This window comes from Zalophus californianus, chromosome 11, assembly GCF_009762305.2.
Source record: "Zalophus californianus isolate mZalCal1 chromosome 11, mZalCal1.pri.v2, whole genome shotgun sequence".
NCBI classification, from domain to species: Eukaryota; Metazoa; Chordata; class Mammalia; order Carnivora; family Otariidae; genus Zalophus; species Zalophus californianus.
The window spans coordinates 33,574,624-33,597,359 of NC_045605.1; the positions used below are offsets into that span (position 1 = coordinate 33,574,624).

A 22,736-nucleotide genomic window follows, 5' to 3' on the forward strand; every position below is an offset into this window, starting at 1 on the left:
AAATAATGGAAGGACATTTATCTGAATGCTTGTATTAATTTGTATTTCCTTCTTGGGCAATTGTTTATTTGTGTTCGTGGTGCATTTTCTTGGTATTTTAGTATTTCCTCTTCCATTTGTAAAAGTTCTACATTTTATTATCAATATTAGAGTATTCCTAGCCTCAGAAATGAATTGTAAATTGTAAAAAGAACTTACTATGTCCTTTCAGAAAATTTCAAAGACTCTCAAATTTTTATACAGTAAACTCAAACTCATCTCAGTATAGTTTGTGAAAACTAAATATTCCTAAATAAGTTAGTCACAGTCATTCACATATTCTTTAAAAAAAAGACTTATTTATTTTATTTTAGAGACAGAGCATGAACAGGAGGAGCAGAGAGTGGGAGAGAGAATCTGAGGCAGACTCCATGCTGAGGATTAAGCCTGATGCAGGGCTTGATTCCATGACACTGAAATCATGACCTGAGCCAAAACCAAGAGTTGGACGTTTAACCAACTGAGCCACCCATGTACCCCACTCACATATTCCTCTGAAGATAATGTACTGTACCTCTATTGCAAGAAGTATGATGCAATTTTTGTTTATTGATCTGTTTCTTCTACTTTAATCTGAGCTCTTCAACAGCTCTTTACTTGTAGGTTCTCTGTAAATCTTTCCTGGATGGATAGAAGAGTAAAGCAAATACATAATAAAAATAGAGTAAGAAGTTATGAGTTACAGTTGGCACTAAAAGGAAACAGAAGGGAAGCAAAGACTGTGGACTACAGTTTGGATATTCTCCATTATCCTGACAGTAAATTAGCTTTTCATTTGGATGTTACTTTCTTTTAGAAGAGTTTGATGCATTTTAAGTTGATGCAGCACTGCATGTTATTAAAGCCAAGCATCATAAATTATTCGTTAAATCATTGAGTTTTGGGAAAATAGAAAGCCAATGAATCACATACCATTTGAACATTGATTTAGTTTCTGCATAAGCTTATGCTGGGTCTGGTGTATGTGTTTGGCTCCAGCAGGTCTGCATACTTTCTAATTTGCTTGAAAACTGCGTGAAAATATTCCCATGGCTCTCTTGTAAAATATGACAGCCTGACATTTTCTTTAATTACAAGACCTGATCTGTTTAATAGCAGAAAATTGGCCTCCAACTTGACAGGCCTCCCCTTTAAAATCAATGGTTAGACTCTAGGGCACCAGCTTGGTCATCAAGATCAATATTAGAAAAAAGATAGCTTGTCAAGACCTCTCAGCCTTCTATTGATTCAAATGAGGAGCAGCTCACAGACTGAATAATATTAGAGCTCTGATCCAATGAACAGAAGCCTCTTATATTAATTTCAGTATAGGCAGATGAATCTGTGATAAATGATGCAAGCATAATTATCTAAGAACTGTAGTTAAAGCTGAATGTTTTCATATATGTATATATATATGAATATCAAACATATATATATGAATATTATATATATACACATATATATATTTAGGATGCATTTATTTATTTTTACCAGTAAGTGAACAAAATAAGAAAAGTGTTACTTTGGCCTTATTAGAAATTAACAAACAAAATTAAAAAAATGGAAAAGCCATCTAATTATCAAAGAATGGAAGGAAAATCATAATGAAAAATAAAAGAGAAAAATTACCATGAGAAGAAAATAAGTGTTTCCTCTTGAATAATTTATTTATGTAACTAAAAACTTGCTAAAGTTTTAGAAAGAATATTTAATTAGAAATCAGTGTTCTGCAATTTCAGTGCTGGCTAATTACATTGTTACACAAGTCACTAAACTTATGTCAGCCTTAATTTCCACTTCTGTTATGTGAAGAACTAGGAAGATACCATCTAAGTATTATTTTAAAAACAACAACAAAAAAATGTAATGTTAGTTACTTTTGTATTTCATTAGTAATTGAAACAAGTCTGGTAGTTGTTTTATTTTCACTTCTAATTAGATGTTAAGGAAAGGTTAGAATGCAAGTTATATCAATGGAGAATGGGAAATTGAAGCCATACCCATGAGAATATTCCATCATACTATACATGTGTATTTAAAAAATTAAAGTAACAGATATTGGCGATCCCTTTATACTTTTAAAAGTTTACAGATTTTGTACTTACCACTGAACTATACACGTAAAAGTGGTTAAGATGGTGAATTCTATGTATTTTATCACAATTAAAACTTTTGTTTTAATATGGAAAGCTAGTTTAAAGGTTTTAGTTTAGTTTATACGTAAAAGTAGAGAACTACATTTCAACAATTTGTACTCTAGAAAAATAACTTAGAAACACCTTCATATTGTGAGCTAATTACTACGCCAACAATGATAGCTCATTGAATATCTATAACTTATTGGTCACTATGATAGGTATTTAATTTCCTTTATTTCCTTTACTTATATATAAGAGATTAGTATTTTTCTTACATTTATATGCTTCATATATTTACCTTGTTTTTATATTGTTACCTCATTTATTGTGTGGATGCACAATAGCCATCAAACTTAAGTATTCTACCATGAGAAAAATAAAACTGATATTTGATTAGTAAATTCCTCAAAGTCCAGAAATAACAAATGCCACAGTTTAGATTTTAAATCATTGATCTGACACTAAAATACAATTTTTGACTGTGATAACAAAGCTTAATATCATGTTGCTTATCTTAAAGACTTAAAGTATAGCTTTCCCCTATATTTAGGTTACATAGTTTCCTAGAAATACACAGTAGCTTTGGATAAAATTTCAGCATTTAAGAAACTGTGAAATTTCAGTTTTTTAATAAATCTTCCTCATAGTTCTAGAATTCTACCAAGATAAAACACTTTCAAACAAAAAACACAAACTACACAATTTTCTATTACCTATTTGGAAAGTTAAAATGGCAGTGCTGACCACTACTGAAGCTACTATAGATTTTAAATACAGCACTTCACTTTACAGAAAGGAACATGTTTTTCTCTATTATCTGAAAGACTCTATATAATAGGCCTAAAGGTAAGACATTTTTATTATACCACATCAATGAAAAATTGACCTAGAATTTATTTCCTTATTTCCATAAATTTTAGGGACTGATAACCCAGAAATTTTACCAACTCTCAAATTCTTTTTCTTTCATTTATTTATTTATTTTTTTAAAGATTTTATTTATTCATTTGTGAGAGAGACAGAGAGAGAACAAGCAGGGGGAGAGGCAGAGGGAGAGGGAGAAGCAGACTCCCTGCTGAGCAAGGAGCCCAATGCGGGACTCGATCCCAGGACCCTGGGATCATGACCTAAGCCGAAGGCAGACACTTAACCATCTGAGCCACCCAGGCACCCATCTTTTTCTTTCATTTAATTAAAAGTTCACAGACTGCTAACTTTTGGTATTTGTGAAACTCTAACAGATGTTATTAAGTGTCTCCTGTGTTAGGAAAACATAAGAGGAATAGAGACTACCTCTTCTCTTCTAACACTAAACTTTATTGTGTGATTTATTTTTTAAATGTTTTTTTAAGATTTTATTTATTTATTTGAGAGTGAGAACGAGAGATAGAGAGGACGAGAGGGAAGAGGGTCAGAGGGAGAAGCAAACTCCCTACTGAGCAAGGAGGGGACTCGATCCTGGGACTCCAGGATCATGACCTGAGCCGAAGGCAGTCGCTTAACCAACTGAGCCACCCAGGCATCCCTATTGTGTGATTTATTTATGTATTGATTTACTTTTATCTCATAATTCATTCAGAGAGACAAAGCCCTGTTAAGGCAGCATTCTGGTCATTGTGTTTTCTTTTGCTTTTGTCTAAAGGTAACACACAGTTTGATTGCCCCTTGAGTCATGTATTTCTTTCATTCTGAAATGGTTGTGGTTGGAATCATCTATTGAATCCAATTCCAGCAATATTATTTAAAGTGGCTATTCTTTAGTGTTACCGCATAGGCATGGAAAAGTCAAATAATATCTACAATATTATTAACCCATCCATGAGCTAATACATCTATTAGCAACCGTTGCTGAGCATTATATCTCCTTTCTTTTCCACACCAACATATTAACCTCAGTCAGGTAAAAACATGACCACAGCAATAGGCAGCCAGAATCAATTCCTCAGTGTTTTCTTAGCAAAGGCCTTGTGAACAATATAATGAAGGTGACCATATTTTGGGAGTGGAATTACTGATTCTTTGACAGCAAAATTTGTGGCCAATAGTTTATCTATTCTGAGTGGACAGCAAGAAATCTCTGGCTTAAAGGCAAAACACTGAAGCCCACTTCAAAGCATCCTATTCTGTTGGTAATTGAACTATTTTCCAAATCCAAGGTAATTGAGTCTATTTAAAAACTTTATTGTAAGTCAGCTGTAGTCAGGATTGTAATAGCACCCTGAAAATATGAATTACTCACAGAATAGTTCTTAAATTATTTTTAGAACAGAGAAGGCCATTTTTGTCGGGAGTTTAGAAGTAGAGCTAAACTGTGTATTTAAAGAAATGTGAACTTCTTTGTACCCTCAACTAGTGAATTGAGGTGAATTAATTTGTACATAAGTGATTTTAAACAAATTACGTTCCCTATACAAAGTGTACAGAGAGAATTGCTTTTGATGGAAGAGTTCAGAGTTATGACAAGTATCTCTGGAATATGGAACTGTTCAAGGTAGGCTTGTCTGGGAAAATCAGTTTACGTACAATGCTTGACAGAGGCATTAGATTACGGGGGAAGAACAGAAAGTAGGAGAGATCCTGTGTAAAGGAAGTTCAGGCATTTCCAAGACAAATTTACTTTATATCACAAATTTTCTAGTTTCAGCTTTGCTCTCTCTTTGCCTTTTCTCCAGATCAAGATGTTGATTTAGGGGCATCTGGATGGCTCAGTCATTAAGAGTCTGGCTTCGGCTCAGGTCACGATCCCAGGGTTCTGGGATCGAGCCCCACATGGGGCTCCCTGCTCGGCGGGAAGGCTGCTTCTCCCTCTCCTCCTGCTTGTGTTCCCTCTCTCAGTGCGTCTCTCTCTGTCAAATAAATAAATAAAATCTTTAAAAAAAAGATGTTGATTTAGCTTTAAGTCATTTCAGATGTTGTGATTTCCAAAGTACAAGCAACTTGGAGAAAGGGGACTTCATCTGTGTTGATAAGGCATTAACCTGGAAGAAACTTCTAAGGGACAACAAATAGATGAAAGCTGTAATTAGAAGAAGGGGACGTTTTAAGCCATTTATAGCTATGCACAAATGCACTGCTTATTAGAAAATACGGTGTTACTAAAGAGTGAGTGGAACCTTCAAAGAAGAACTTATTAAGATGGAGATGAGTTGATGTCCTTATTATAAATTTCGTCACCATGCTGTTTTTCTCAAATTTTAAGTATCACCTATAGAAGTTTTGATACAATCACTAAGGAGATGTGCTCCACCCACAGAGTGGTAATCACTAGTGTTGAGTAATACTCAAGCACTTTGAACATAGATTAATTAAGTACATTAATTAGTTAAGTACTGAAGTTATCTAGTTAAAGAAAGTGAAGGATACTTCTGGCATTTAGTGGCATGGAACTGAACTATGGGGATTTTCTATTTCTTTGCTCCAGTTTTTTTGTTTTTTTAATTTTATTTTATTATGTTATGTTAATCACCATACATGACATCACAGGTTTTGATGTAGTGTTCCATGATTCATTGTTTGCATATAACACCCAGTGCTCCATGCAGTACATGCCGTCTTTAATACCCATCACCAGGCTAACCCATCCCCCCATGCTCCTCCCCTCTAGAACCCTCAGTTTCTTTCTGAGTCCATAGTCTCTCATGGTTCATCTCCCCCTCCAATTTCCCCCCTTCATTTTTCCCTTCCACCTATCTTCTTCTTCTTCTTCTTTTTTAACATATAATGTATATTTTGTTTCAGAGGTACAGGTGGGTGATTCATCAGTCTTACACAATTCACAGAGTTCACCATAGCACATAGCCTCCCTAATGTCTATCACCCAGCCACATCATCCCTCCCACCCCCCACCACTCTAGCAACCCTCAGTTTGTTTCCTGAGATTAAGAATTCCTTATATCAGTGAGATCATATGATACATGTCTTTCTCTGATTGACTTATTCCACTTAGCATAATACCCTCCAGTTCCAACCATGTCGTTGCAAATGGCAAGATTTCAGGGGTTTTTTGATGGCTGCATAATATTCCAGCGTGTGTGTGTGTGTGTGTGTGTGTGTGTGTGTGTGTGTGTGTATCACATTTTCTTTATCCATTCATCTGTTGATGGACATCTTGGCCCTTTCCATAGTTTGGCTATTGTGGACATTGTTGCTATAAACATTGGGGTGCACATACCCCTTCGGATCACTACATTTGTATCTTTGGGGTAGATATCCAGTAGTTCTTTGCTCCAGTTTTAATCTAATGTGTCGTTTCCTAACTTTGGCAAGGCACAAGGTAGATATAATTATGCTGGTATTTAATCATTTGCCCTAATTTGCATTAAATTGCTTTGAAGATATATGTATTTCAAATTTGTAATACTAATTAATATTTGTACAGTGATCCACTGCTTAAAGTCATGTGTTCCGATTCTAAAAAAATTAGTATTTTATATTGTAACACTATTCAGAACACTTTATAGAGTCAAGTGCTTATAAAAATTATAAGAATACTAGACTGTCTCAACAAACATATATATAACATATTTTAAAATTTAACATTTAAAATTAACTGTCTTCTAAAATCAATAAGCATTGAAGAACATATGGACTGTAATAGGTCAATAGAGAACTGACAAATAAATATATAAATTATACTGGATGCAAAAATTATATGGTTCTTGTTACTGCAGAAATTACCATAACTGATAAATATTCAAAAAGACTATTGTTTGTGAAGGTTAGGGACAAGAAGGTGCCACAGGTGCAGGTCTCTCTGTGCATCATGATTGCTGCTACTCTGCATGTTCCTTGGAGTGGCCTATGGAGCCAAGCACTACAGCTTCCAGAAACCTCTGGCAGAAGAGGAGCCGGAGATAGAAGCTGGGGATTAAAAGAAACTGGATGAAGAGAAACGGATTTAGAGAGACCCGGCAGCAGCCCAAGAGGACGGCATACTAAAGTGAGCCTGCCTTTCTCTGGAATGGTGTGGATGAATAAAACTTTCTGTGTTGTGTGAAAAAAAATTTTTTTTTCATTAAAAGAAAACTATCGTTATTTACATAATTTTGTGTTTTATATTTTAAGAGCTATGAAACATCCTGACAACTGCTACACACACACGCACACACACACACACACACACACACACACACACACACATGAACATATATAAAATTTTTTAAAATGCCCTTAATTGGGGCGCCTGGGTGGTTCAGACAGTTAAGTAGCGGAATCTTGGTTTCGACCCGGGTCATTATCTCAGGGTCCTGGGATCAAGCCCCGTGTCACTCTCCTCACTCAATGGGGAGGCTGCTTGTGGATTCTCTCTCTCCCTCTGCCTCTGCCCCGCCCCCCACTCATGCTCTCTGTCTCTGTCTCTGTCTCTCTCTCTCTAAAATACATTAAAAAAAATGACCTTAATCAAAAAAGAAGTATCTATGTTTCTTAGTTCATAAACTAATACGGCCCCAAAAAGGCACGCAAGATGAATTTCCCAGTTGAATCTTACTTTTTATTCAATCAAGAAACTTTCTCTTTAAAGATATTTTTACTACATATAAAAAGAAATCATTTGTAGTGTAATTTTAACTTTCCTCACATCCAAACCACCACCACCATCTTTTGCATCTGTTTCATAAATGTCTATGTTTTTTGGGTTTCCTTAGATGGCACATATTCATTTAAATATGTTGTTAGAAAACTTTTGAAGGTTTCATGAATATGTATGCTTATTACCTTGATTGTGGTGACAGTATGTCCAAACCCATCAAATTATATACCTTAAATATGTGCAATTTTTATATATAAATTATACCTCAATAAAGCTATAAAATAAAATAAAATTTTGTTTATCATTCAGTTCAGTTCAACAACCCTTTAGTAAGGGCCTGCTAGGAGGAAACAAACAGGGAAGGCCAAGTGTTAGAAAGGCTGATTTAAAGTCTTTTGCTCACTAAAAAACAAAGTCTGTGCCTCCTCAGAGACGTTTTCTATTGGCTATACTTTTATTCCCTGTGTATGTGACAGCTTTGATCATTTTTTTTATTATGTTATGTTAATCACCATACATTACATCATTAGTCGTTGATGTAGTGTTCCATGATTCATTGTTTGGGTATAACACCCAGTGCTCCATGCAGAACGTGCACTCCTTAATACCCATCACCAGGCTGGGGCACCTGGGTGGCTCAGTCATTAAGTGTCTGCCTTTGGCTCTGGTCATGATCCCAGGGTCCTGGGATCAGCCCCCACATCAGGCTCCCTGCTCAGCGGGAAGCCTACTTCTCCCTCTCCCACTCCCCCCACTTGTGTTCCCTCTCTTGCTGTGTCTCTCTCTGTCAAATAAATAAATAAAATCTTTAAAAAAATACCCATCACCAGGCTAACCCATCCCCCCACCCCTCTCCCCTCTAGAACCCTCAGTTTGTTTTTCAGAGTCCATAGTCTCTCATGGTCTTTCTTTTGAATGTCTCATATTTTGTCGTTATTGATGTTGAAAACTGCACAGTTTAGATAATATATTGTAACAACTTTGGTATCAGTGTTTGTTGCTGTGGTATTTGGGTTTTGTTTCGTTGATTTTTCTGGTCATAAAATTGTTTTTATTTGTACTGCTTATTTGTTTAGCACTTTCCTGGAATAATTCTGTGGATTTTGTTCCCTGCAGTGTATAACCATTAAGTTCTCTGCTATTCTACCTTTTTTTTCTTAAATTCTTGTTTTTATTTTTATAACTGACTTTAGGGAGTCCATACTTGAGTCAATATAATTTGTTACCCAGTGAATGGTCAGATTTCCTTAAATGCCTTGTGTGTGTCTTCCATTTTTTTGTAAGGAACGTTAGCTTACAAAACAACCTTTGTACCTCTTGTTTGTTTAGGGCCTCTAAGGCAGCCAGAATTTAGTGACTGGTATCTTCTCCTTCCCTAGGTATTTCGTGGGCATACATACAGCTTTGGACATGCATGTAGTCTTTTATAAACACAGGGCAGGAATATAGTGGAGTTTTCAAATATCCCTATGGTAATTTATTTTTTCTGGGATTCCTTTTAAACTCATGAACATGCTTTGATTTACACCAACTGAAATCATTTTGTTTTTAACCCCAGCCAAATGTCAACCTTTTGTTGATCATAAAGCAGCAACACAAGGGATGTTTCCCTGACATCAAGAGCAGGTGCTTATTTTCATGTTGGTGGTGGTGGTGGTAGTGGTGTATGTGTGTTTAAGGGGTGGAGTAGTAATCTAAGGAACTGGGTGTGATGAAGGGTGGGTCAACCCCTGGATACAGGATGGGGGGAGACAGCAGAGCCTCAGAGAGGCCAGGTGTTAGAAAAGAGTTCTTGGAGGACACTCAGCTCCCAGGAACAGCGGGTACCTGGGGCCCAGGTGATGTCTGTAGGCTGCTGTGCCTGTTGGGTAGATTTTCAAGAAGGGCTGCCTATAGCCATGGGCATGTTTTCAGCTGGGTTCAGGTACATCCAGGTATAGCAGAGGTAGCATGGAAGACCAGAAAGGTGGGCAAGAAAGCAATGTCCAACTTCAGGACCTTGAAGAAGAGCAGCACTGAGAGACTCTTCCAAGGGCAGCCTGGTCCCCTGCAAAGGTGCATACACTGAGGTCAGTGCACAGGGAGCTGACCAGGACCTATGCTGACCTTAATCCTGGGCATTGTGCAATTTGCTATGATGACCAGGGTGGCTGTTACTGCAATAAAGAAAAGCACTCCTCTAGCCAATGGTTATCATTAAGTGTTGGGGAACTTCACACAGTTCAGGGCAGCACCCAGGATACTCCCACAGCTGACATGAGCCGAACCAGTAATGATATGCAGGGCTCCCAAGGTGGTTGGCTGTCCTCAAAAGAGCTCCTCTTTGCTGGAGGGTTTCTCAGGCTGTGAGAAAGGCTCCTCTGAGCTCTGCCATGGCTCTTCTGGGGTTTCACAGGGAGGAATCATCATTGGCTCTTGCTCCTGGTTTGAACTGGCTTCTGGGGGCTGGTGGGCTATGGGCTGGGAAGCTTCAAGCTTGCTGGAAGTTAGAGCTGGGTCTTGGCCAGGTCATGGTCTTAGGCACTGGAGATGTTGCCAACAGCTTGCTATTTTTCAGTAATGCCCTTGGAGTAAGCTTCTCCTACTGCAGCCAAACTAAGTCAAATCAAATATCCACCATTCTCTGTGACTAGAGATTTCCCAGGAAGATGCAATTTTGGACAAATATTGGCTGTGCTTTTTGGATAGGGCTTTTCACGGACCTACATGTATCTTTTCACATAAACATGGCTGGACCTCTCTGTCCAATCTGTAAAGCTGCTGGCCTTTGGGTACAGTGCCAATGAGCTGGGGTGGGAGGGAGGATGGGAATTGTCCCATTTTGAAACATCACAGACCCTGCTGTCTTATTCAGGTTCCATAGTTTCTCTTGGGTAAAGTTTTCAGTTAATTCTGCAGCTTTGCCTAATTGTCAGAATTCTGACATGGTTGATTCTCATCCCCCACCCTCACCCCTGCCCATTTTCACTGCTTTATTGGGATGACAAATTCACTGAAGCGCATAGTCTACGATTCTAGAATTCAATGTCAATATCTTTCGAACTCTCACTGTAAATTCAGTACCTCTTATCCTAATAATAATCATCTTAGATAGATTTTCTTTTCCTTTTTGGACTTCAGTCTATTGGCACCTCTGGAAACATCTTGTTATTTCTGCTCCTAGTCCTGGATAAGTAATTTAACTCTTTAATCATAATTTCCAATACCCCCATCTTTAGTCCTTTTCTTAATTCCTTACATGTAGGGGTCCTATCTTTCTTTGACGTCATTGGGAAGTCGTCCTTCCTTTTGCCTTCCAGATTTAGTCTTATCTTGACCTACTACATTTTTTTCTCTTCACAGATTACACTTTTCACTGATTACTACCTTTCTGCCCAAAAATTACCTGTTAAAAAGCAACTCTGTTTTTAACCTTTCCAGTTTTTATATTCTTTTCTTTTCTATTTATAGTACTACTCTGCCTGTTCAAGTCATGACCATGTAGATTATTCTTTTGTTTTTGCCAGACTGAAAATATCAGACCCATAGAAAAGTTAGATATTTGGACTATAAAAGTTCATTATAAAAGGATTGTTTCTACCCATTTTTTAGCTTTATGAGCTGATATTTCTGGAAACACCTTCCTGTCCATATCAGCAAATGTGCCAATGGAGGTTAACCATCACCTTTTCTGGTTCAAATACTGTAATGGTTTTAAAAGCAACAGTAACATTGATCCACTTTACAAAATCACAGCATGATTCAAAATTTAAGTATTGCCACTTATTTGCATTCTTTATTCTCACCTGCCTTTTCCTTTGTATGAATAAATCTTCAGAACAGATGGTGGAAGATTATCAATAAAAGGCGTTGTTAGCCTCAGTGTGAATCCACTATGCTCAGTCAAAATGCGTTGCTTAGCCACCTGCTCATTTATCACATTCAAAACAACTCTTTTCTGTTTTAGGCACTTTCTGGTAGAATAGTTGAATTCTTTTTTTCTTATGGATTAATGAACAGAGAAGATATATACTTTTCTGAGTAGCTGCTTTTACAATACACTGTGTAGCCATATATTATATAATATGTAGCTGTAATTTATGTAATTGTACACTTTGAATTTAATAACTTTTATTTTAATGAGTAACGTTATTTATATTTCTCATGTTTGTTTGAAAATTCATGTTTTTAGAAAGTAAACTTTTGAGGGCGCCTGGGTGGCTCAGTTGGTTGGGCAACTGTCTTTGGCTCAGGTCATGATCCTGGAATCCTGGGATCGAGTCCCACATCAGGCTCCCTGCTCAGCAGGGAGTCTGCTTCTCCCTCTGACCCTCCCCCCTCTCGTGCTCTCTCTCTCTCTCATTCTCTCTCTCAAATAAATGAATAAAATCTTTTTAAAAAAAAATAGAGGGCGCCTGGTTAGCTCAGTCGTTAAGCATCTGCCTTCAGCTCAGGTCATGATCCCAGCGTCCTGGGATTGAGTCCCACATAGGGCTCCCTGCTCAGCGGGAAGCCTGCTTCTCCCTCACCCACTCCCCCTGCTTGTGTTCCCTCTCTCACTGTCTCTCTCTCTCTCTGTTAAAAAAAAAAAAAAGTTTAAAAAAAAATAAAAAAATGAAATTAAAAAAATAGAAAGTAAACCTTTGAAAAATAAAACCAGAAATTAATTCTAACTAATACATAACAAAAACTAGGCTAAAGGCAGCTAAAATAGTTTCAGTTACTATAAGATATAACATGTTAAATGCAATTTATTAACTATTTAACTGTGTGCATTATGGACTGACTGTTTGTGGTCCCCTCCAAATTCTTATGTTAAATATCTAACTCCCAATGTGATGATATCTAGAAATAGGACCTTTGGAAGCTAATGAGGACTAGATTAGGTCATGAGGTGGAGCCCTCATGAAAGGATTAATGGAATTATAAAAGGAATAGAAAGAGAGAGAGAGAGAGATGCTAACACCAAAGAAAGGCCATGTGATAACATAGTGAGAAGTTGACCATCTGTGAGCCAGGAAGAGAGCTCTTACCAGGAAATTAATCAAATGTCACCTTGATTTTGAACTTCCCAGCATCCAGGACTGTGAGAAGGATTTTTATTTTTAATGGAAGCCTAAAACAGTAAGTTTATTTACAGATGCTATTATTCTAACGTCTTAAAAATATAGCTTGAGTAGATCCCATTATTGCAAAGAGATCATCCTTGATAAATATTAAGCAAAAAGTGACCTTTGAAAACTTCTATTCTAAATTCTTAATTAAATAAATGAAAAAAAGTGATAACCTGAAATATGGTGGATTTATCGAATTTTTTTTCTTACTGGAAAACAACCTAATAAAATAAAATAAGAAAATAATTTCTCACACTTTTACAATATATTCACTCCACTTGTTAATTATGGAAACACATTTTCAGACCTATTATTTTTGTAATGTTCAGTAGTTAAGAATTTGTTACGCATTGGTCACAGGGCTTTTTTTAACTGTATATACAAATTAGTAGATATGTGTTATTAGACACACAATGGCACAGAATATTTTAGATTGAAGTCAAATACAGGAGCATCTGGGTGGATTAGCATTTACCTTTAGCTCAGGTCATGATCTCGGGTTCCTGGGATTGAGCCCCACCTTGGGCTCCCTGCTGAGCAGGGAGCCTGCTTCTCCCTCTCCCTTTGCTCTTCCCCCCATCCCCACTTGTACTCTCTCTCTCTCTCAAATAAATAAATAAAATCTTTTAAAAATAAGTATTAAAATGTCAAATACAGAGCAGTTATGTTATGATAAAAGCACCACATAAAAATTTTATCAAATTATCAGTTACTGAATGCATAATGAACTGTAATGAAACTAGCAAAAGTAGGAGAACCTCCACCAAGCCAGTATTTCATCAGTGATCACTGTAAGAGGTGGTTAAATACAGAAATTAAATATAAAAAGGATCTATATTGTAAAGGAGAGATAGTCTTTGAAAATCTTGTTAAAACTGTATCTTTTAGTTCCATTGACTGAAAAAAATACTTAGTGGCATTTTTGGAAATGGAGTCTTATAATCTCTTACATAAAAGAGACGTCCAACAGCTAGAAAAGGAATTCACTTCTTCCCTGCTTGATTTCCAGCCCCGACATATGAATGATGTGATACCTCTTTCTATAACAAAAGTGGAATTTTAAAAAGAAATGTCAACTTTATTATTACTTTTAATATATATATATTTTTTAATTTCATTACTTCCAGAGCTCTTTGGTGATGCTATATGTGGAAAGTTCCTGAGAACTTTGAACTGTTTTGGAGAGTTCTAGTGTTTACCCAGTCATGTTCAAGGACTTCAAATTTCTGGTCATGTCTACTCACATAACTTTTAGAGAAAGTAGAGGAATGATGATCACCTGCTTTATAGTTACAAGGATAAGCACTTGCATTCAATCTATGCTATTTACAAGGCATATATCTGAATTGTGTAAGCCTCTGTATCCTTGACTTTAAAACAAAATAATAGTTATTGCTCATGGAATTTTGTGAGGATTAAATAAATAAGATGCCAACTGCTCAATAAGTCCACAATGAACAGGGATTTAGCTTTAATCATGAAGGACAATTAATGTGGAGTATTTAAAAATATCCAGTTTATTTTTATTAACTGTAACAGGTTGCTATTATATAATTCTAGAGAAAGAAGTGATGTCATCAAAACAGTGATTAGAAATCCACCTATATTTTAAAAGTACTTGGTAGTGTAACTCCACAAGGAACTACAATCATTCATGAGAAAATGTTAGACACTAAGAAACCAAGATGACTATAGCAAAAAAGCTATATCATTTATAACCATGAATCACAGTTTTGTGAAAGCTAACTATGAGAATCATATTTATTTGATACTGTAGTTTTCTATCAATTCATTCATGACATGTAAAATTTAAAAAATAGATCTGTTAGGGGGAGGAGCAAGATGGCAGAGGAGTAGGAGACCTAGATCTTGTCTGGTCTCAGGAATTCAGCTGAATAGGGATCAAACCATTCTGAACACCTATGAACTCAACAGGAGATCGAAGAGGAGAGTAGCAACAACTTTCTGAACAGAGAAGCAACCACTTTCTGGAAGGTAGGACGTGTGGAGAAGTGAATCCGAGGCGATATTCGGGAGGATAAACGGCGGGGGAGGGGGCCTCCCTCCGCCGCTTCTGGCAAGTGATAGAGCCACGGAGCACAAAATCGGAACTTTTAGAAGTCGGCTCCGCTGAGGGATGTCGCTCCAGTGGCTAAGCAGGGGGTGGAACCCTCGCGGGACAGTGTGGTCTCAGGACCCTCGGGGTCACAGAAAGACTGGGGGTGCCTGAGTGCTGCAGAGCTCCTAGGTATCGGAGCAGGGAAGCCAGCTGCAGAGATGGAGCCGAGGCACAGGCTCTCAGCTCGGGGTTGCCATAAACTGTGATCCGCGACACAGTCGGGCCACTGCTCCTCCAGCAGGGACCCAACAAGCGGCAGAGCCGGGGAGACTCCTCTTTCTCCCCCGGGAGGAGCGGCGCGGGAATGCACCACAGGGATCTGCTGGGTTTGGAGACTCCACACGGAGTCGGGTGCCAGAGATACAAACGCTCGGTCACAGGCGGGGTGAGCATGGAGTGGGGCCGGAGACCAGGAAGACAGGAGTGACTGCTTTTCTCTGGGGGCACACTGAGGAGCGGGGCCCCAAGTTCTCAGCTCCTCCGGGTGGAGATTGGGAGGATACCATTTTCGCCCTGGTCCTTCAAAGCTGTACCGAGAGCTTGCAGGGAACAAAGTCTCCTGAGAGCAAACCCCATCAGCTTGCTTAGCCCAGACGACAAGGGCGGGGCAATTCAGCCTCCGGCAAAGACATTTGGGAACCACGGCAACAGGCCCCTCCCCCAGAAGATCAGCACCAACAGCTGGCAAGCCAGGACCAAGTTTACTGATCAAGGAGAACGGGAGAACTCCAGCGCTAGGGGAATACTGCACATAGAATTCATGGCTTTTTTTACCATGATTCATTAGTTCATCAAAGTTAATTTTTTAACTGTTTTTTTTTAAGTTTTCTTTTTCCCCTTTTCAACCAACATCTTATCAATCCCTTTAAAAAAAAACATTTTTTATTTTTCATTTTTAGAGTCATATTTTATCGCTTCATAGTAGTTACCCTTATTTTTGGCATATATATATAAGTTGTTCTTTCTTTAAAATTTTGAGATACAGTTTCTTCTAACAGATCAAAATATACCATAAAACACTAGTGTATGGCTTTGTTCTAGTCTCCTGCCTGATCACATTCTCTCCCTTTTTTCTTTTTTTTTTCAATCTTCTTCTTTCTTTTTTCAAACAAATTATCTTATCAATTCCTTTTATAAAATCTTTTATAATTTTCATCTTTACAGTCATCTTCCATCCCTTCATTGTATCAGCCCTTATTTTGTACATATATGTCTTACTTCCTTTAAAATTATAGGGGCACTTTTTTCTAACAGACCAAAATACACCCAAAATCTAGTGTGTGGCACTGATCTATGCACTAGCCTGATCATATTTGATCATATTCTGCTTTTATTCTATTGTTCTGTTTTTGTTTTTATTTTTTTTATTTTTTTTTCTCTTTCTTTTTTCGTTCCTTGCCTCTCTTTTCCCCTGGTTTCAGGTCTTTTCTGATTTGTATACAGTATATTTGCTGGGGACGTTGTTAAACTGTTAGCATTTTCTTCTCTCATTCATCTATTCTCCTGTGGACAAAATGACAAGACGAAAAAAATCACCTCAGCAAAAAGAACAAGATGTAGTACCGTCAGCCAGGGACCTACTCAATACGGACATTAGTACGATGTCGGACCTAGAGTTCAGAATCATGACTTTAAAGATACTAGCTGGGCTTGAAAAAAGTGTGGAAGTTATTAGAGAAACCCTTTCTAGAGAAATAAAAGAACTAAAATCTAACCAAGTCAAAATCAAAAAGGCTATTGATGAGGTGGAATCAAAAATGGGGGCACTAACTGCTAGGATAAATGAGGCAGAAGAGAGAATCAGCGGTATAGAACACCAAATGATGGAAAATAAAGAGGCTGAGAAAAAGAGAGATAAAAAGTACAGGATCACGAGGGCAGAATTCGAGAGATAAGTGATACGATAAGACAAAACAACATTAGAATAATTGGGATCCCAGAAGAAGAAGAAGATAACAAGTTTGATAAACCCCTGGCCAGTCTTATCAAAAAGAAAATAGAAATGACCCAATTCAACAAAATCATGAATGAAAGAGGAGAGATTACAACCAACACCAAAGAAATACAAACAATTATAAGAACATATTATGAGCAACTCTATGCCAGCAAATTAGATAACCTGGAAGAAATGGGTGCATTCCTAGAGATGTCAACTATCAAAATTGAACCAGGAAGAAATAGAAAACCTGAACAGACCTATAGCCACAAAGGAAATTGAAGCAGTCATCAAAAATCTCCCAAGAAACAAAAGCCCAGGGTCAGATGGCTTTCCAGGGGAATTCTATCAGACATTTAAAAAAGAATTAATACCTATTCTCCTGAAACTGTTCCAAAAAATAGAAATGGAAGGAAAACTTCCAAACTCATTTTATGGGGCCACCATTACCATGATCCCAAAACCAGACAAAGACCCCATCAAAAAGGAGAATTACAGACCAATATCCTTGATGAACACGGATGCAAAAATTCTCACCAAAATACTAGCCAATAGGATCCAACAGTACATTAAAAGGATTATTCACCATGACCAAGTGGGATTTATCCTTGGGCTGCAAGGATGGTTCAACATCCGCAAATCAAACAACGTGATACAATACATTAACAAAAGAAAGAACAAGAATCATGTGATCCTCTCAATAGATGCAGAAAAAGCATTTGACAAAGTACAGCATCCTTTCTTGATCAAAACTCTTCAGAGTATAGGGATACAGGGTACATACCTCAATATCATAAAAGCCATCTATGAGAAACCTACAGCGAATATCATTCCCAATGGGAAAAAGCTGAGAGCTTTTCCCCTAAGGTCAGGATATGCAGCAGGGATGTCCACTCTCACCACTGCTATTCAACACAGTATTAGAAGTCCTAGCCACAGCAATCAGAAAACAAAAAGAAATCAAAGGCATCCAAATCAGCAAAGAGGAAGTCAAACTCTCAGTCTTTGCAGATGATATGATACTGTATGTGGAAAACCCAAAAGACTCCACCCCAAAATTGCTAGAGCTCATACAAGAATTCAGTAAAGTGGTAGGATATAAAATCAATGCACAGAAATCAGTGGCATTCCTATACACCAACAACAAGACAGAAGAGAGACAAATCAAGGAGTCGATCCCATTTACAATTGCACCCAAAACCATAAGATACCTAGGATTAAATTTAACCAAAGAGGCAAAGGATCTGTACTCAGAAAAGTATAAAATATTCATGAAAGTAATTGAAGAAGACACAAAGAAATGGAAAAACTTTCCATGCTCATGGATTGGGAGAACAAACATTGTGAAGATGTCAATGCTACCTAGATCAATCTACACATTCAATGCAATCCCCATCAAAATACCATCCACTTTTTTCAACGAAATGAAACAAATAATCCTAAAATTTGTATGGAACCAGAAGAGACCCTGAATAGCCAGAGGAATATTGAAAAAGAAAAGCTAAGCTGGCGGCATCAGAATTCCGGACTTCCAGCTCTATTACAAAGCTGTCATCCTCAAGACAATATGGTACTGGCACAGAAACAGACACATAGATCAATGGAACAGAATAGAGAGCTCAGAAATGGACCCTCAACTCTATGGTCAACGCAGCTTTGACGAAGCAGGAAAGAATGTCCAATGGCAAAAAGACAGTCTCTTCAACAAATGGTATTGGGAAAATTGGACAGCCACATGCAGAAGAATGAAACTGGACCATTTCCTTACACCACACACAAAAATAGACTCCAAATGGTTGAAAGACCTAAACGTGAGATAGGAGTCCATCAAAATCCTAAAGGAGAACAGAGGCAGCAACCTCTTCGACTTCAGCCTCAGCAACTTCTTCCTAGAAACATCGCCAAAGGCAAGAGAAGCCAGGGCAAAAATGAACAATTGGGATTTCATCAAGATAAAAAGCTTTTGCACAGCAAAAGAAACAGTCCACAAAACCAAAAGACAACCGACAGAATGGGAGAAAATATTTGCAAATGACATATCAGATAAAGGGCTAGTATCCAAAATCTAAAAAGAACATATTAAACTCAACACCCAAAGAACAAATAATCCAATCAAGAAATGGGCCGAAGACATGAACAGACATTTTTCCAAAGAAGACATCCAAATGGCCAACAGACACATTAAAAAGTGCTCAACATCGCTCGGCATCAGGGAAATCCAAATCAATACCTCAATGAGATACCACCTCACACCAGTCAGAATGGCTAGAATTAACAAGTCAGGAAATGATAGATGTTGGCGGGGATGTGGAGAAAGGGGAACCCTCCTACACTGTTGGTGGGAATGCAAGCTGGTGCAACCACTCTGGAAAACAGTATGGAGGTTCCTCAAAGAGTTGAAAATAGTGCTACCCTCTGATCCAGCAATTGCACTACCCCAAAGATACAAATGTAGGGATCCGAAGGGGTACGTGCACCCCAATGTTTTGCAATGTCCACAATGGCCAAACTTTGGAAAGAGCCAAGATGTCCATTGACAGATGAATGGATAAAGAAGAGGTGGTATATATACACAATGGAATATTATGCAGCCATCAAAAGGAATGAGATCTTGCCATTTGCAACGACGTGGATGGAACTGGAGGGTGTTATTCTGAGTGAAATAAGTCAATCAGAGAAAGACATGTATCATATGACCTCACTGATATAAGGAATTCTTAATCTCAGGAAACAAACTGAGGGTTGCTGGAGTGGTGGGGGGGTGGAAGGATGGGGTGGCTGGGTGATAGACATTGGGGTGCTATGTGCTATGGTGAGTGCCGTGAATTGTGCAAGACTGTTGAATCATAGATCTGTACTTCTGAAACAAATAATGCAACATATGTTAAGAAAAAAGGAAAAGAATAAGGTAGCAAGAGGGGAAGAATGAAGGGGAGTAATTCAGAGGGGAGACGAACCATTAGAGACGATGGACTCTGAAAAACAAACTGAGGGTTCTAGAGGGGAGGAGGGTAGGGGGATGGGTTAGCCTGGTGATGGGTATTAAAGAGGGCACATTCTGCATCAAGCACTGGGTGTTATGCACAAACAATGAATCATGGAACACTACATCAATAACTAATGATGTAATATATGGTGATTAACATAACAATAAAAATTTAATAAAATAGATCTGTTACACTGATCAACACATGTTGAGAAATACCTTTGAGTATTTGGGAATTGAGAGGTAAGATTATTTCCGGCCGATTGAAAGGATGGAGAAAGGCTCTTCAGTGAGTCAAAGAAAAGTACGACTAGGTACAAGAAGCTTGAAAAAAAAAAAAAAGAAAAGGAAAGAAAGTCCCAGATAATTGAAGCAGAATGGCCATGATTTGGAGACTGAATACATAGAATGAGACTAGAATATTTCAAAAGTTCCAAAATAAAGTTAGAAAAACAGAATATTTTTAGTTGAGATATTGGTGCTTATGCAAATGAATGAATGTTAGTCAGTGAGTAAGAAGAGGTAAAATATATTAAGTAGGTAACTAGCACTGTCTACCAACTTATCTCCCAGTAATGTAATTTTCCTTCTAAAATAACCTGAGAATGTTACAATATGCCACATGTGTATGTATTCCATGCATATCAGCAGAGTAAAAAGAAAAAGGGAGACTATTTCTTCCCAAGCCACAAATCTATTGCTAGTTCATCCTAATTAATAGAAATTTTGTGAAAATTTAAACAGCCTCAATAGAAAATAAAGATACAAAACACTAATCAATCATAATTAATGATGAAGAAATAGCTTGATGCAATTGTAGAGAAGAGAAGAGACAACATATATTGAATCTCTATTAGATCAGATAATGTATTAAGTGCTTTCATATGTATCACCTCGTGGTAACTCTGAGATCTTATTGTCATTATCTCCATTATATATATAAGAAATTGGGAATCAGAAAATAAGTCTTCTAAGAAAACAATGTTAGTAAGTGTCAGAATTAGAAATACAAGCTACATCTGAGTATGTAAATTCAACTTTCATGGTGCCTTGAAGAAGAGCTAGGAACCAATACAGAACAATAAATACTGGTGAAGATGTTTCTGTGCTCTGGAGGTTACAGATAAAGTAAGTGATATATATTTAGTTTGTTTTTCCATGTTCTGTATTCACAAACTAGTGAAATTCTGACCTAGATGTGTTAGCTCTTTAAACTATCCAGTTAAGGATTCTTATTATTATTAAGTGTAATTTTTCAGAATAACAGCTCATTTTATTTAAGCAATAGTGATTATGAAACTTGTTTTAATAGATCCTTTGAAATGAGTTTACTCTTCATGTAAAGTGTAAATTTTGACAGGCATAGAGACAAATTATTCTATCTTCTGTAGATAATGAAACTCGGAAATGACATTACACTAATCAAAACAGAATTACATTAAAGCTGTAGTCATCATCTATGGTGATTATGAAATGTGATAAATGACTATCAAACAAATCATGTATCTTGAAATTGGCACACAAAAACAATGAGATCAGTTACCTTATCATAGAGAGTTCAAAATGATAACAAATACTGTGATAAGGACCTAATTAAAATGTTATCATTTAAAAGAGGTCAAATTACTATGTTCTTTTAATATCAATGGACAAATATCATGATGAAATTACATCATTTTCAAAACCACAAAACCATTTGAACATTCTAGAAAACTTCTTGCAGAAATGATCAGAGTTAACTTGTAATTGGCTAAATTTCAGTGAGTGTCTTAAATGGTTGGCTCCAGATATGCTTTAATGATAATATAATTTTGTAAAAACAAAACAAAACTGCTTATATATAGCAAATAATTTGCTTTCATGTATTCCACCAGCTAATAACATATAATCATTTGGCTCATTTGCTTATGTAAATTTTTTGCTTATGCTTGGATGTCAGGAAGAAAATATATAAAGAAAACAAATTTTTCCTGTTCATTTTACCATGTAAATTGTGTAGACATGTGCAGCGTAGTGATGACAAAACACACTGAATATATTAATGTGAAGAGGAGGATAAAGGCCCTGGACAATGTAGAATTTAATGAGAAGAGAGTATCAAAACAAGTCATCTCTTCTTCCTCTTCTTCCTTCCCTTCTTCTTCCTCCACCTTTTCTTTTTCTTTCTCCCCCTTCCTCTCTCTTTTCTTTCCCCCACTTCTCCTTCTCTTCTTTACATTTGTAATTAATATTAATATTGTATTTTCCTTTAGCTGTTGTAGAGATGTGAGTTAGCGGTACTAAAATAATTGTTAAAAGAAAAATGATTTTCTGATGTATTATAAAGCTTTATCTTCATTACTTTTTAGTGAGTATACATTGTCAAAGTACAGAGAAACACAATGATATAATCTATTCACCATCATTCTTTCAGAGTAAACTTAAATTTTTCAGAGTATTTCTTGGACGTTGAATCATATAAGCACAGCTCTATTTTAATGTGTTGGTCTTCCAAAGTCACATATAATCCCCTTGTAGTGGGAAAAATTAATTGAATAAAATAATTTGGATAAGCAATATCTCCAAGGATATGAACTTCTCAACTTAACTGTAAGATATTGGTCTTTGTGAAAAATGAGAAGAAAAGGCATTTGAGTAATCAGGAGACAGTCTTGTAAGTAGAACTTAACATAGAAAGCAATATTTTTCCTGGATAAAGTTAACCATTTTTTTTACACTTTCTAAACATTCTTTAAAAACCTCATAAGCCATCTCCATCTTTTCTGCTCAGTGTCCAGAAATACAAATGGAATATTTTATCTTTAAAAGATACTTAATTGAGTTCATAAAATAGAATAAAATACAAAAGTCAACCATTTCAGTCACATATGTGTTCTACTTAAGATATCCATAACTTTTACATAGCTTCTGCTT

General features: G+C 36.9%; 1 protein-coding gene across 1 annotated transcript in view; it reads right to left on the reverse strand.

Moving 5' to 3' along the window:
- The window catches only part of CNTN5 (contactin 5), a 1,400,310-nt gene that overhangs the window by 1,082,948 nt on the left and 294,626 nt on the right, over positions 1–22,736 (reverse strand). Inside the window, exon 2 of the mRNA XM_027581317.2 lies at positions 554–660. The gene's annotated coding sequence lies outside the window, so the exon portion shown is untranslated. The remainder of the gene's footprint in view (positions 1–553; positions 661–22,736) is intronic.